This window comes from Peromyscus leucopus, chromosome 3 (assembly GCF_004664715.2).
Source record: "Peromyscus leucopus breed LL Stock chromosome 3, UCI_PerLeu_2.1, whole genome shotgun sequence".
NCBI lineage: Eukaryota > Metazoa > Chordata > Mammalia > Rodentia > Cricetidae > Peromyscus > Peromyscus leucopus.
Window position 1 is genome coordinate 113,513,569 of NC_051065.1, and position 14,605 is coordinate 113,528,173.

At 45.2% G+C, this 14,605-nt stretch overlaps 1 protein-coding gene across 3 annotated transcripts in view; it reads right to left on the reverse strand.

Annotated features, from left to right (window-relative positions):
* Frmd4b (FERM domain containing 4B) overlaps nt 1-14,605 on the reverse strand; it is a 334,065-nt gene that overhangs the window by 224,539 nt on the left and 94,921 nt on the right. For all 3 annotated transcript variants that reach the window (XM_028855580.1, XM_037203941.1, XM_037203942.1), the window contains exon 2: nt 14,181-14,308. The gene's annotated coding sequence lies outside the window, so the exon portion shown is untranslated. The remainder of the gene's footprint in view (nt 1-14,180; nt 14,309-14,605) is intronic.

Sequence of the window (14,605 nt, forward strand, 5' to 3'; positions counted from 1 at the left end):
TGAGGGAAACTGAGAAATGGAAAAGGGAGATATTTAGCCAAGCCTTTCAATTGTAGGGATAAAGTTCCAACGCAAACAGGCCAAGCAGCCATGAATGAATCCAACGAGGAACAGGGAAAGTCTATGGACCGAAAAGTTCAGCGGTTTCAGCATCAGCCTGATGCCTCTCCCCTCTCTCTCTTACTCCCTTCCTCACTGCTGACGTCACTGTCAGGCAGACCCTTGTAGTAGTCACTCAAGGGCCACTCAAGGGTCCTGGCTGGCAGCTGCCTTGTTAAACAACTCCTGAGGAATGAGACTCCTCCTAATCATTCCTGCAGGAGTCCCTGGCCACCTTCACTAGCTCTGGCCCGGTCACACCTGACTTGCATGCCCAACTTTGACATCATGGGTGGGGAGGCAGCCTCACCTGAGACCAAATGGATACTCAGTAGGCAGAGGTCACAGTCACCTGTCACCCTCCACAAAAGATGTTAGAGATTCATGGATCTGGCTCCATGTCCATGCTCAGGTAGAAGAGGGGCGAGACTTTGCATGTCAGAAAACCAAGACGTAAGTGGTAAATGCAGGCTCCTGTGTGTGGCATTTGCCTTCACACTTACTACCAGACTCATTTTGCCCACAGCCTTCTGCAATAGGCACACTGACCTTGGAGGACATTCAGGCTCAGATTTTGCCCAGGCCACTGACCTAGCAACTGGCAAACAGGACTCAAACCTAGATTCTAGGTGTGTGAGTTTCCAGAGTACTGAGTCAGATGATCTCTTTCTGAATTAACCCTAACCAGACTAGAGCATGGGAGTGGTTTGATACCATAATAAAATGTCGTTCCCCTTTTGTGAAGGCCCACTTCAAAGATAGTTTCCCTTGGGAATTTAATAAGTAGCTTGCTTTCATTTGGGCCCAGCAATTCACTGGCTAGGACTTTTATAAGAAAGGCCAAAGGCCTCGGGGTGGGGGGGTGGGGGGGTACGGGGTAAGGGTCGGGGGTGGGGGGAGAATGTGGATCTCAGTCATCACAGGAGGTGCAGGGAGCAGAGATGTGGGGGAGGATGAGCAGCCACCAGAGGGCCATGAGAAGTCCCAGCATTGACAGCCATGACAGCTCCAGAGGCAAACAATGAGAGAGGAAGCCTGAGGAGGAAACAGGTTCAGGACTCTCCCCATCCCATGCCCTCACTCCCATTGTGCCTCTCACTGAGTCAGCTTGGGGAGGAAGAGAACACGTCAACCTCCCCCACACCTCTCACCTCCCCACCATGGGGGAGGAGAAGAGGGTAGGACACATGATCATGGATAAGACACAAACAGGTACCCGTCCCTCACCTCCACATCCCCAGGTGCCACATCCCCGTCTCTACACACTCAGATGTTGTGTGGTACCCTGCCACTCCCACCGCACTGCCGAGATTTCAGTCAGGGTTCCAGGGAGGAGGCATCCTTTCAAGGACCTGGATTCTGGTGCCAGCCTACGACGTGCCTGTTAATTACAGAATATCAGGCTACAGGTATAGTTCAGTTGGTAGAGCACTTGCCTAGCACGCAGAAAAACCCTGGGATCAGTGCCCAGCACAGTACAAACTAGACTCACCCATGATCTGAGAACTCAGGAGGTGGAGGCAGGCAGATCAGAAGTTCAAGGTTATCCTTATCTACGTGAAGATTTGAGGCCAGCTGGGACTGCATGAGACCTTGTCTCAGAGAGAGAGAAGAGAGAGAGAGAGAGAGAGAGAGAGAGAGAGAGAGAGAGAGAGAGAGAGAGAGAGAGAGAAGATTGATTGATTGATTGATTACTGGATGACTTCTGAGGTCTTTAATGCCTCTGGACTTAGTATAAAGCTGAACTAGATGATGATGATGATGATGATGATGGTGATGGTGATGGCACTGATGAAGTGGGCTATAAACATACATGGTAGCTGGGCACAGGAGCATCTGGAAAACATGGCTTGCGCCCCCAGAACATGCTATCTCTACATGTTCTAGTTTTCCACAAGAATCCAGAATTCTGACCTTTACATCATATCACCTTATCTTTAAATGCTGGAAACAAGCCCAGCCTCTGGCCAGTTTGTAATCTTGAATCCACACAGGTAGCCAGGAGTCACATGTGGCTACTTCAGTTTAATTAAAAATGAACAAACATTAAATGTTCAGTGCCGCTGGCACATCTCAGGTCCTCCATGGTCCCCATATCAGGGGTTGGAGCATTGGAGAAAGCAGATCTAGACAAGGCAAAGAGCCATAGAAAATTCTCCCCATAGCCCTGGTCTAAATTATGTCTAGGATAATAGTCAAAATCAAGGCAAAATGAAACAGACTTTAGATTCAGGAAAACAGCTACCACTGTTTGATGATTGACTCACAGCACATGCACATTTGATAGTGAATATATCCAATTTCGTAGGATCTAAGGTTTCTTGTGGTAACTAGTCATCTCATTGACAAAGGCAGCAACTGACAATATAGAAACATGCAGGCATGACTGTGCTTCAGTATAATTTTATCATGGACCAAAATGTGAGCTTTGTATGATCTTCATAGGTCAAAGGAATAGCTACCTAATTCCCCACCCCTGTTTAAAAGTGGAAGAACCTGTCCCACTCTAACATAATCCCAAGCAGAGAGCTGTATGCTGGACGGAGCCCATAGGCATGGCCTGCTGGCCATGAGTTTGCCCGGGAGCTTTCTGATGGAGACAGGTGAGCTGCAGGTGGGAAGGGGGGATTTGGGCACACAAATTTGACACCCTGGCCACATTTCGCATGTAAGTTCTACACTTAGCCAACACTGATCAGGGATGGAGGGAAGGACCACCACAGGCCCTTCTGTGAGGATTTTCATCAACATAGACAATCCTCATTATTCAGACTCTGAATTCAGAAATTCGCTTATTATCTCAAATTCCCTTATAACTCTAAAGTCAACACTTGAGGCTCTTGTCCAATCACTCTGTGACTTACACACATCAGAGAAAAATGAGAGTCTCCTGACTCACGAGTTTCCAACTGAGGTGTGACAAGAACTCACTGCCTTCTAGCTTTAGCTTTCCTGGTGTTTGTGTCCTTCTCATGGTCTTTAGACATGTCCAGCCTGTGGTCTAATGGGGTAGCTATGAACGCAACCCAACACATTCATAGATCACAACATCCTGTCTTGATGTCAAAAGTCTGGGCACTGCTCTAGTCCACGAATAATGTGCACACCTTTGTCCTTTTGTTGGTGATTTTGCTGCTATTTATATGGATCCACAGAGTGCTGATATGCAGAGTCAGCTATTCTCTGATTGTTGGTGCCCCTCACCCCTTAAAACATTCACCTTGAAACCTAATCACCAATTAGGTCCTAAAAACAGACCTGTGTGAAATGTAAGGCAGCTACAGAGAGCTGCCTTGCCACCTATCACCAACAGAGGGCAGCACTAGAGGATGCCATCTACATATACATACGGGACTTTGCAGACACCTAACCAGCTGGTGCCTTCACCTTGAACTTCCAGCCTCCAGACGGCAAGACATAAATTTCTTTTGATTACAAGCCATCTGGGCTATGGTTTTGTTTTAGAATAGTTTCTGAGTAGAAGGCCATGATGCCCTGCAAGAAAAGAGAAAACAAAACAAAAAAGCCATGCTCAAGGGCAGGGGGATGGCTATGTTGGTAAAGGTAAATGTAGGCTACAAAGGGAGAAATTGTCTCAAACTCCAAACCCAACCAAAACAAAACAAAACAAAACTATCTCAAATAATGAGACTTGAATGACCTTAAAAAAGACTCCCTAGACATACTGTGTGTCCCGCTCTATCTTATACATTGCATTTCACGTTTAATGAGAAAGGCTAAAATTGCTTTGAATTTTACATTATTTCATGATGGTATGTTTCTGTAATTCTATGGTTCTGATCTCCCACATAAAGGGACTGTGAATATAGAATATAGCACAGAAACTATTGAAACAAACAAATACAGCTTCATTTAAGTGAATTCACTTTATGTGACTCCGTATACTGTTATCCAAATAGGAGAGTACACTGAGTACACCACTAACAGCAGCAGGAACCCAGTGGAAACTGATCCGATGAGCACTTCGTCTTGCTCCAAATGGTTAACACAGATGGAGGACCATCTTAATGACATCGAGCATCAATGGAACCTAAGTATTCACCGCACAGACCACCCAGGGTTTGATAGGAGACCTTTGCTTAGCTGTCGAGTATGATTTTAATTTACAAACACTGCATAATGCATGAGCGATATCTTCTGGAAATGTGTCCTGTGGGGTGGTCCAGGGGAAGTTATCTGGAAGCGGAAAAGGATGCTGGGAGGTGATGCAGCTGAGAACTGGGGCTCGGCCAAAGGGGAAACAAGTTTCATTTAGCAACACATTCGCAGAAAGTTGGCTTTGTCTTTGGGATGCACACACTCACCCCTTTCTTTCCTTTTTTGTTAATAATGAACTCCTCTTGGCCAGGTGAAATCTTTCTGAGATTACAGAAGCAATCTCTGTTTGGGTGCTCTTTATCACAGCCTCAACTCCTTCCCCAGAACTTCTAAATATCACACACTTTTCTAATACTTGCTACATGCCTGACTTTTTTTTTCATTAGTGTAAGCACTTTAAACATGTAAATCCATTTAATCCTCAAACGGGTGTTTGAGGTAAATACAGGCATGGCCATGTATGTGCATTTTTCTAGTAAAGTATGGCACAGAGGTATCTGTGAACTTTTCTGGGTCCCACAGCAAACAGGCATTGGGGTCAGAGTTGGAGCACAGGAGCACTTGTTTCAAAGTCTCCCCGCTTAACTCTGTTGCTGCATGAACCCTCCACAGGTGCCTTAATAGAGGAGGGATAGTAACCGTGGTTGCTTCTATTGGTAGCAACATTCAACCCATATCTTTTCTTTCATTCTCCCTCCCTCCCTCCCTCCCTCCCCTCCTTCCCTCCCTCCCTCCCTCCTTCTCTCCCTCCCTCCCTCTTTCTTTCTTTCTTTCTTTCTTTCTTTCTTTCTTTCTTTCTTTCTTTCTTTCTTTCTTTCTTTCTTTCTTTCTTTCATTAATGCTTAATGTACATATAGCAAAAATTACCCTTTCAAATGTACAGACTGTAAGTTTTTGACAAATGTATGCACTCAAATAACCATCACCATAATTAAAACGGAACAGTCTCACACTCTCAGAGTTGCTCTGAGTTGCTCTGCAGTCAACCCTGTCCCCACCCTAGCTCAGAGACCATGGGACTTTAGCCGGATATCCATGACTCTCAAAGGACCCTTGGAGAGGATTCAAGAACAGAATACGGGTTAGAGGAAATGACATCATTTATCATCACTATCTCCAACGTAAGTCCAGCACTCCTTCAGTTGCTAATGTGGGTACAAACTGCACAAATGCCACAGTTCCCTTGACTATATCACTCCCGGAAAGCACAGATCTGTTTATACCACACTGCAGGTATAAATATTGCTTATCCTCCCCACAGACCTGACATCACAGTAACCACATCCATCTATAGAACTTATATTTTGTCTTAACAGAATAAGCACCACTGGAGACCCTCTTTATGGCACTAAATATCAGTTAGATGGAAGTATTCATTGTAGAAATCAACCAGAGTGTTTATGTCAAGATGTGTTTAACATTTAATAACTGCATTTCAATATAATTTACATTTCACTAGTACATGTTTTTTCCCCCTAAGAAGGGGTCCATAAGCTTTGCCAGTTTTTTGAAAGGGGTCTGCTTTCCAGAGCATTCCCTGAGAGAAATGATGGATAGGTAAAGTGAGTCATTGGTAACTTACTCCATTATGACAGGCAATAAAGAAAATATGTGATCATGGAAAAACACACGGCTCATCAAGACACATTTCTGCTGAGTGTGAGACACAGACTGAATACAGTTCCCTTGCTGCCCACACTGGTGGAGGAACTATAGATCTTTATCTTAAACCTCTGGAAGCTGAGCAGAGCAGCGCACCAAGGCAGAGAAACACTACTAAGGGCACCAGTGTTGCTCACCAGCGCCACCTGCCGCCTAGTTGGGAATCTGCATGAACTGCAAAGACTGGCCGTTCCTGCAGGCTTTAGCAATGGCCAGGCTGACTGACAGGAACAGCAGAAAGAGAAAATCGTCCTCTGATTCCACAAGGAAGTGAGAGTTTGGAGAAAGGTTTATCAGTCACAACACCCACTAAGTACAGCTAGCAGAAGCTGAGAGTTCATGTTGTCCAATTATTTGGTATTGCAGGTTGAACATCCCTGGAAACATAAAACGCAAAATATTCCAAAATATGAGACTGGTTTAAGCATCAGCAATGGAAAATTCCACACCACAAAACTCTCTCACATACAGAATTATTTAAATGTTGTATAAAACCTCCCCAGGCTGTACCCCCAGGCTGTATGTGTACTGCATGAAACGAACAAAAAGAAAGTCTATGTTTAGACTTGAGTTTTATTGGAAAGATTTCATTATGTATGTACAGTTTTTCCAAAACAGAAGATAAACCTAAAATCCAAAACACACTGTCCTCAAGCAATTCAGGGAAGGGACACTCAGCCTGCCCTTAACTACTGGATGGGATTTATGGAGACACTTTTCCTGCCCCTCAGTCTGTCACTTCCAAATTAATTTCTTCTTTCTCACCTTAGTTAGTCTAGGGGTGGGAGGAGGTGATTTTCATAAGATATATAAACAGAAAATATATGGAAGGATAAACCTCTTGATTTCACTGCTAATAAAAAAATGAACATTGAACAAATGAGATACATATTTTTTTTTTTCTTGTCAGAGACCAAATGACTTCTGGAAGGCACATACACTTTAAAAAGACAAATAAAGTATCTGTCAATTACCTTCAACCCCAGTGTGGATATTCATAATGAAACCACAGTAGCTGCTTTCAAAGTAAGATTTCAGATTTTCTGAGGACCAACGAGTTACTTTGCAAAGCTACAAACAGGAGGCAAAGCTACAGGAATGAGTATAAGATGCTGAACCACAAACTGTACAGAGGCGACAGAAAATAGATGAGCTTGATGTTGACGGTATTCTTCAACCATGAGGACTTGGAAAGTAACAGCTTTTTATTCCTACCTTTGTACCCAACATCTCCCACCTCCCATCTGCGACATGGCCAGACGGAGTCTTGGGCAGACTGGAGGATGGGGGCATGCTATTGCTCCTTAATGACATCCATTGTTTTCATAGTTTTGCACAAAGCCATCTCATCAGCTGTTCATGCCTCTTTGTAGGATTTCTATGACGCTTTCTTCCTAGTATCCAATGTGCCCCCCGCCCCCCCTACAAATTCCCCAAGTCCTAGTATCATGTGGGAAGCTCTTTAACAAATGTCAATCTATTCAGCTGTCATAAGAATGTGGATGGCATGAAATTTCACAGGAAATCTTCTAGGGAATGAACAGAGAAGTTGAAAATGGCTACTCATTGTTTTCTCACTCTCCTAAGTGAACTGTGACACTGTCCCGAAGCCAGTTCTGGAAGTGTGCTGTCCCTGCAGCGCACCCCACTGGCCATGAGGGGGAAGTTCACTCCCAATGCACCACTGTGAATTAAATACTGACCTAGGGCCTAGCTGTCAGATCTCAGAGCTGATGGAATCAGAATTCAAGCTCACTCGTGGATTGATTTTGTCTTCATCTTTCCTAGTGGCTTTGTTGGGATCTACGGGTGCTTTAAATGTCTTGTAATTATACTATCCAATTCCCAACTCCGTTCAGTCCTCACAGTGGCAGGGGGTGTGATACTCAGCACAGCATGAATGGACAGCACTGGCTACACAAATGAGCTGTATGATGTAGGCAGCAAGTGTAAGTCACCAGAGACTCCAACAACAATTAGGCAAAGGAGAGAGAGCCCCACCTCACTACAGAAGCCATGCTTAGTGGCTGTGGCATTCTGTCTCGTATTCTGTAATGCTAAGTATGTGCTCAGCATTCAACAGACGTAAGACTGTCTGATAGATGCTAACTAGGTTTAAAGTCCACCACTGCAGATCCTGCTTCTCAAACCTGACACAGATTTTGCTGAAATCTCTCTCTCTCTCTCTCTCTCTCTCTCTCTCTCTCTCTCTCTCTCACACACACACACACACACACACACACACACACCTGTTTTTTTCAGCACTTTGTTCACAGAACTGGCTAACCCCATGGACTTACTAATTAAAATGGGCATGTGTCATATGACATTATCTGGAATCAGAAGATAAGCCACAGGGTGGCCTAGGTTTGGGCCTGTGGCTGATGCTGGGATGTAGTAGCATCCCTGTTTCAATTTGGTGTGGTACCTGGGTGAGCCATCTTGGGGAAGCTATAGTAAAGAGAAGCTGAGGCTGTAGAGATATGCACTTTCCATGGGCCAGAAATAGAAAAATCAAAGCAAAACACCATTTTCTTGAGACATGACCTTGAATTCAAGATCCTCCTACCTCAGCCTCCCCAGGGGTGGGGTTACATGCATGTGCCACCATATTTTGCCAACTTTTCTGTGTGTGTGTGTATGTGTGTGTATGTCCAGTAGAAGGTTAGAGAAAGTCAATAAAATCACCTACATCTTAGCCTTCTTCAAGGAGAGAATTTTCTCGTCATGCTAACTAATAGCCTTTGATTAAAAATGTCTGCCTGGGTCAGGAAGGGATCCTGAGACCATTTTGAATTCTGTGACCAAAGGGTGCTGTGGGAGATTGATGATGTCTGTCCTGACATGGGAAAGGAGGGCTGCTCCCACATTTAGGCATATTAGCTCTAAACAGGCCGGGGTCATTGATTAAGTGCCACCCATGGCTCCCAGCAGCTTCCTCAGAGTGGCCAACCAGGGCTGACAGGAAACAGAAGCTTAAACCGGAAGAGGAGGTGGGGTTCTCACTGGGTCTGAGGGATTTCTCCTCAGGGGCCACGCGAGGCCCACAGATGCTCCTGGGATGACAGAAAGGCCACGTCTCCAGGAAAAATGGGGCCTGAGAACCCCCGGCGAGCACAGATTTGAGGCAGAGGCTCTGAAAGTGTGGCTGTTTGGGGGGCTCCTCGTTTTCATACCTGCCTCATGCATCCCTTGAACATGAGCAAAGTCTTCTTGAAATTCCTGTCTGCCTCAAGTGTGCCAAGTGGCATTTGGTAAATGTTCAGTGAGGACAGGGAAGGGCAGGGTGGCACCGGATGGGTCATGACTGACCCCTAGTGGTGGATCTGGAAAATTCCTACTTAAAAATCCTGCCAGAAAGTGTGGCTAGGCCCCCTCATGATTTTCCATAGAAGAAGGACTCTGGGATAAAATAGCTAAGAAAAACTTTATATTGTGTAATTGTACAAATTCTGTCCTTTTCTTGGTGATTCACGATGTTTTCTAAGTGTCTGAGCATTCTTGCCATAAAGTAACTTAAATTCCCTTTAACTCCCCAGTTTGTTTGATCGGAGCCATGCTTGTTTCTCTTAAACCGTCTTCCAGTTCTTCGGGGCCGTGGATCTTCAGAGGAAGGATATTTCGTCTACCGAATCTCCCTGTCAAAGCCTCCGAGAACCTGCATTTTCGGCTAGCAGCCTTCCTTTGTTCCGTATATCGTGACTGTAGCTAGTAAGAGGCCTGAATGTTAAAGAGTCTTCTTCCAGCTATACACGAAGCCTTCATAGACCTCGGGTGAGAACTGTACTGCAGAAAATCAAATTCCTTCAAGGCCTCCCAGCTCTCCAGATAGGAACGCTTGAAACACTCGCACTGCGTACAATGCTTTCCTGCCTCTGGAGCTTTCGGAGTGGGAGTCCTCAAGACACAGGGGCTGGGAGGTCAGCAGCTCTGGAGCCATCCCCCCCAGACCAACTCTGCCTCTCCCTCGCTGTGTGACTTTGGGGGTGTTACATAAGCCTCCCTGTTCTCAATGCTGTCATCCGTGATATGGAAATGACAGCATCTCTCTGTTCTATAAAGGCTTCGTTGAGCAAATACTTGTAAAGTACTTAACCTGGTGACTGGAAGTTAGAGAGCAACGTGTTGACTTCTCTTTACTTTTTCTAATTTGGGAGTAAGAAGCATCACTTCAGAGGTCTGGGTTTTGAGGAAATAGCTCAGCTGCCAGGGGCTTGCTTCTCAGACACAGTTTGATCCCCAAACCTGCCTTCATTTTTATTATTAATTTTTTTTAGATTTTTAAGTTTTATGCATACACATGTTTTGCTCCATGTATCTCTGTGCACCATGTGTGTGCCTGGTGCCCATGGAAGTTGCAAGGGGGCATTGGGTCCCCAGGAACCGGAGTTATAGATGGTTGTGAGCTGCCACAGGGGTCCTGGGAATCGAACCCAGTTCCTCTGCAAGAACAAGAGTTCGTAGCCACTGAGCCATCTCTCCTATGTTTAAGTTATGTGTATGAGTGTGTGTCTATGTCAGTGTGTGCACATGAGTGCAGGGGGCCAAAGAGGCTAGAGCTGGAGTGACAAGCAGTTGTGAGCTGCCTGATGTGAGTGCTAGAAGTCAAACTTCAGTCCTCTGGAACGATGTGTTCTCTTAACCTATGAGCTAGCTCAATTCACTTTAAAAAAGCCAGGCATGGTGATCCATGCTTGGACTCCCCAGCACAGAATACTTGGCCAAGTCCACTTTACATACTAAAAAAAAAATTATGGATGATGCCTGAGACAATCCTCTGGCTTTGACATGTACCAGCACATACATGTGTGACCCTGTCCCTTCCTCTCCTCTCTGCCACACTAAAGTACATCGAAATGTTGTACTTTTTATTTAGGGTCATGAAATTACTAAGCAATCTTGGCAATGAATAAAGCATATTAAGGTGACATTTTAAACCATTGACATGTTTTCTTGGAAAAAGGATTTTTTTTTTTGTCAGTATCTAAAAAAAAAATCAGGGTCAATATAAATAAAAATGATCCCTGAAGCCACTTACTTTTTAATTGCATTTTACTCATCTATCCATTTGATTTTATTATTTTCAGTGTGCATGTGAGTCGGAGGACAGCTCTCAGGAGTTGGAAACTCTACACTTGACATGCTCTCAAGCGTTGCTCTCTGTGTCCTCTCCACAGCTCCTGGAAACCACCACTGCCTTCTCTCTGCCTAGGACTGCGTCAGACACCCCGGGGAAGTGGACTCCCACAGCGCTCCTTCTCTCATAACTGCTTTTCTCCGAGCATGCGGCCTTCAAAGTTCATCCACGGAACATGGATCAGAATTTCATGCCTTTTCGCAGGCTGAATAATACTCCATTGACTGTGTTTCTAGATGTTGTTTGTCCACTCAGTTACTGCTGAGCCTCTTTGGGGGTTTTAATTTTTGGTCATTGTTAATTAGACTGCTGAAGAGCCAGGTGTGGAAACATGCAAGTGTAATCCCAGCACTGAGAGTCTGAGGCAGGAAGGTCGTGAGTTCAAGGCCAGAGTGTGCTACGTATCTAGACTCCGTGTCAAAACTACAACGAAAGGGACTGAGAGAAAGCATTGGTCCCTGCTGGCCAGTGTTGTGAAGGAGACAGCCGGAGGTGACTTTCTGGCTGATGTAGTGATTCTGTTAGGCATTTTGAGAGAGAGCCACACGATTTCCACTGTTTCCCACAGTGTCTACACCATTTCACATTCCTGCCATCATGTGCAAAGATTCTGATTTCACCACAGCCTTACCCACACAATGAATTACTTCTCTACTGTACTGTTTTCAAATAGCGACCAGCCATTCTAATTTGTGTGTGTGTGTGTACAGATGTATGTGTGTGTAAATGTGTGTACACACTGACATGTGCATACCTGTGCCCCTGCTTGTGCACATGCTGAAGCTAGAACAGAGACAGACATGAGGCGCTGTCTTAGTCTCTGTTCTGTTGCTAGAAAGAGACACCAGGACCAGAGGAACTCTTATCAAAGAAAGCGCTGAATTGGGCTAACTTACACTTTCAGAGGTTTAGTCCATGACATGTAGGGAGGCGCGGTGCTGGAGAAGTAGCTGAGAGTGCATCTGGGTCAGCAGGCAGCAGGAAGAGAAAGAGACTGGGGCTGACTTGGGCTTTTGAAAGCTCAAAGCCCCCCTCCCCCCCAGTGACACACTTCATTCAACAAGGCCACTCCTGTTAATCCTTTCAAATAGTGCCACACCCTGCTGACCAAGCTTTCAAATCTGTGAGCCTAGGGATGGGGGCCGTTCTTATTCAAGCCACCACAGGTGCTCTACCCTAGCATTCCCCTCTTATTCCCTAGAGACAAGGACTTTCACTGAAACTGAGTTAGGCTCACAACGAGCACATCTCAGGGGTCCTCCTTTTGCTGCCTCCACGGTGCTGGGATTAAGGCACACACACACACACACACACACACACACACACACACACACACACACCCATGTCTGACTTTCCTACATGGCCATTTGAACTCAGGCCTCATGCTTATACAGCACTCTTCCTCCTGAACCATCCCAGCAGCCCACAGTATGGTTCCCATTTCCCCAGTGACTCCTGACAGTGAACAGGACATAGTTCTAATACCTTTCCAGCCAATTCTGTGGGAAGAGTTCGGATACGAAACCTAGGACTCAGTGACCATTTAGACTTTCTGATATCTAATCTATAATGGGTCAAAGAGCTGAGAATAAGTGGCTGTTGAATGTTTAGCCCTAAACAGGCCATTTATATTAACCCTATCCTACCCTAAGACATAGAGAAAAAGGGCAGAATCATGCAAAAGAGGGAAGAAAGAATATGAGTCGGTTACAATCCGGTCAAAATTCCCAGCATGAGTAGAGGAGAGGATCCTGAGGTCCAGCCCTACCTGAAGTGCTATTGGCAGCTGGTGGCTGCTGAGGAGGGAAGAGTCAATTTTCTCTAGGGCTGTGGTCCCTGGGAGGTTGCCCATGCTCTAGTGGTACCCCATGCCTCTGCACATATGGGCAGCACTAGTTGGAGTTAGTGAGTTATTAAAAAAGAATAAAGAGGAAATTAGTGTTGGAAGGGTTGGATAAGGAGAAAAGGAGAAATGAGATTTTGCTATGATCAAATTCACTTGTGTATTATATATATATATATTATATAATAAAATATATATATAATAATATATATAATAAAAAATATATTATATACATGAAGGGATTTGTCAAAGAACAGACAAAAATCATTAAATATCAACCATTAGCTTTGTCCATCTGTCTATCAGTCCTGAGCTAGTTAAGTGTTTAACTGTGAATACAAAGAAAATAATTTGGGGCCAGAGAGACGGCTCAGTGGTACAGAGTACCAACTGCTCTTCCAGAGCCCTGGGTTTGATTGCCAGCACCCACATGGTGGCTCACAACTATCCCAGGGGACTCCCATCCCAGGGACTCTGATGCTCTCTTCTGGCCTCTGTGGGCAGCAGGCATGCACTTGGTGCATAGACATGCATGCAGGCAAAGCACCTCCCCCCCCCCCCCCCCCCCCCCCCCCCACACACAATTTTTAAAGAAAAAAAACTTCACAAGTAGAATGCTTGTGCAGAATTTTAGCAACATATTATAGGCAATTTGTCTAAAGTGCAGAACAGTTGCTATTTAAAATTTTTTAAATTCTTTTTCTTTTAGTTTTAGTTCATTTTTCTCTCTGGGAAGAGAACCTCTATAAAATGGGAGTTTATCAGTCAACTTTGGGGCATTTGCTTTTATTTCAACATGGAAGGGTGCTGTGGGACGGTCTTTCTGTATGCTGTGAATGTGTTCCTCTCATTGGCCGATAAATAAAGCCAATGTGAGGCAGAAAAAGTTAGGTGGTCCATTCAAACTGAAGATGGAGATGGAGAGGGGTGGAGTCAGAAGAGACGCTGCCGGCTGCCGGCTGCCAGGGGAGCAAGATGTAACAGAATACAGGTGAAGCCACGAGACACATGTCTATACATAGATTAATAGACATGGATTAATTTAAGATGCAGTAGCTAGCTCACAGTAAGCCTGAGCCGTAGACCAAACAGTTTGCAATTAATATTAAGCCTCTGACTGGTCATTCGGGTACAGGCCAGGCGGCACACAGGAAAGCTTCCAGTTACAGAAGGGTAACTGTATTCTTCATCCTCATCAATGGCAACACAGACGTTTGGATGGTTATGGTAGTGTGAGCTTTCCTCTGTCCCCAGCGAACGCCTCTGAATGTGCTCCCCGACACACCCAAGGCTTTGGTATTCACAGAACTGAGCACGCACCTTTGACCAGCAGCTTCTCTCACGGCCTCAGTCTGTTCTCACTGGAAGGATCCTTGCGTTCTGTTGGCCCTGCGCCAATGTCATCTTTTCCTTCCCCACATCCTTTCTTCTGGGTTTTTCCGCAAAGCCTGGAACACAGAGCAGAGAGGCTCAGTCATTTCTGCAGCACATGGGAGGACCGTCAATCTCAAGTCAGTGACGAGTCCCATTTCTTTCCAACTCCCCCCGGCTGGCTACTGTTTAATCACAGTTTTAAAGTTCATGTAATTAGATATTTAGAACGGAGATCTCGCAAGGCAGAGATGAAACTGGGCCGTTCTCCTTAACAGCCGAAGATGCGACAGCAATTTGACCTCCGCGTCAGCGGACATCTGGTATCAGGCTTGCCTGGTCTCGATAGGAGGAGATTCTGAAGTACAACATGT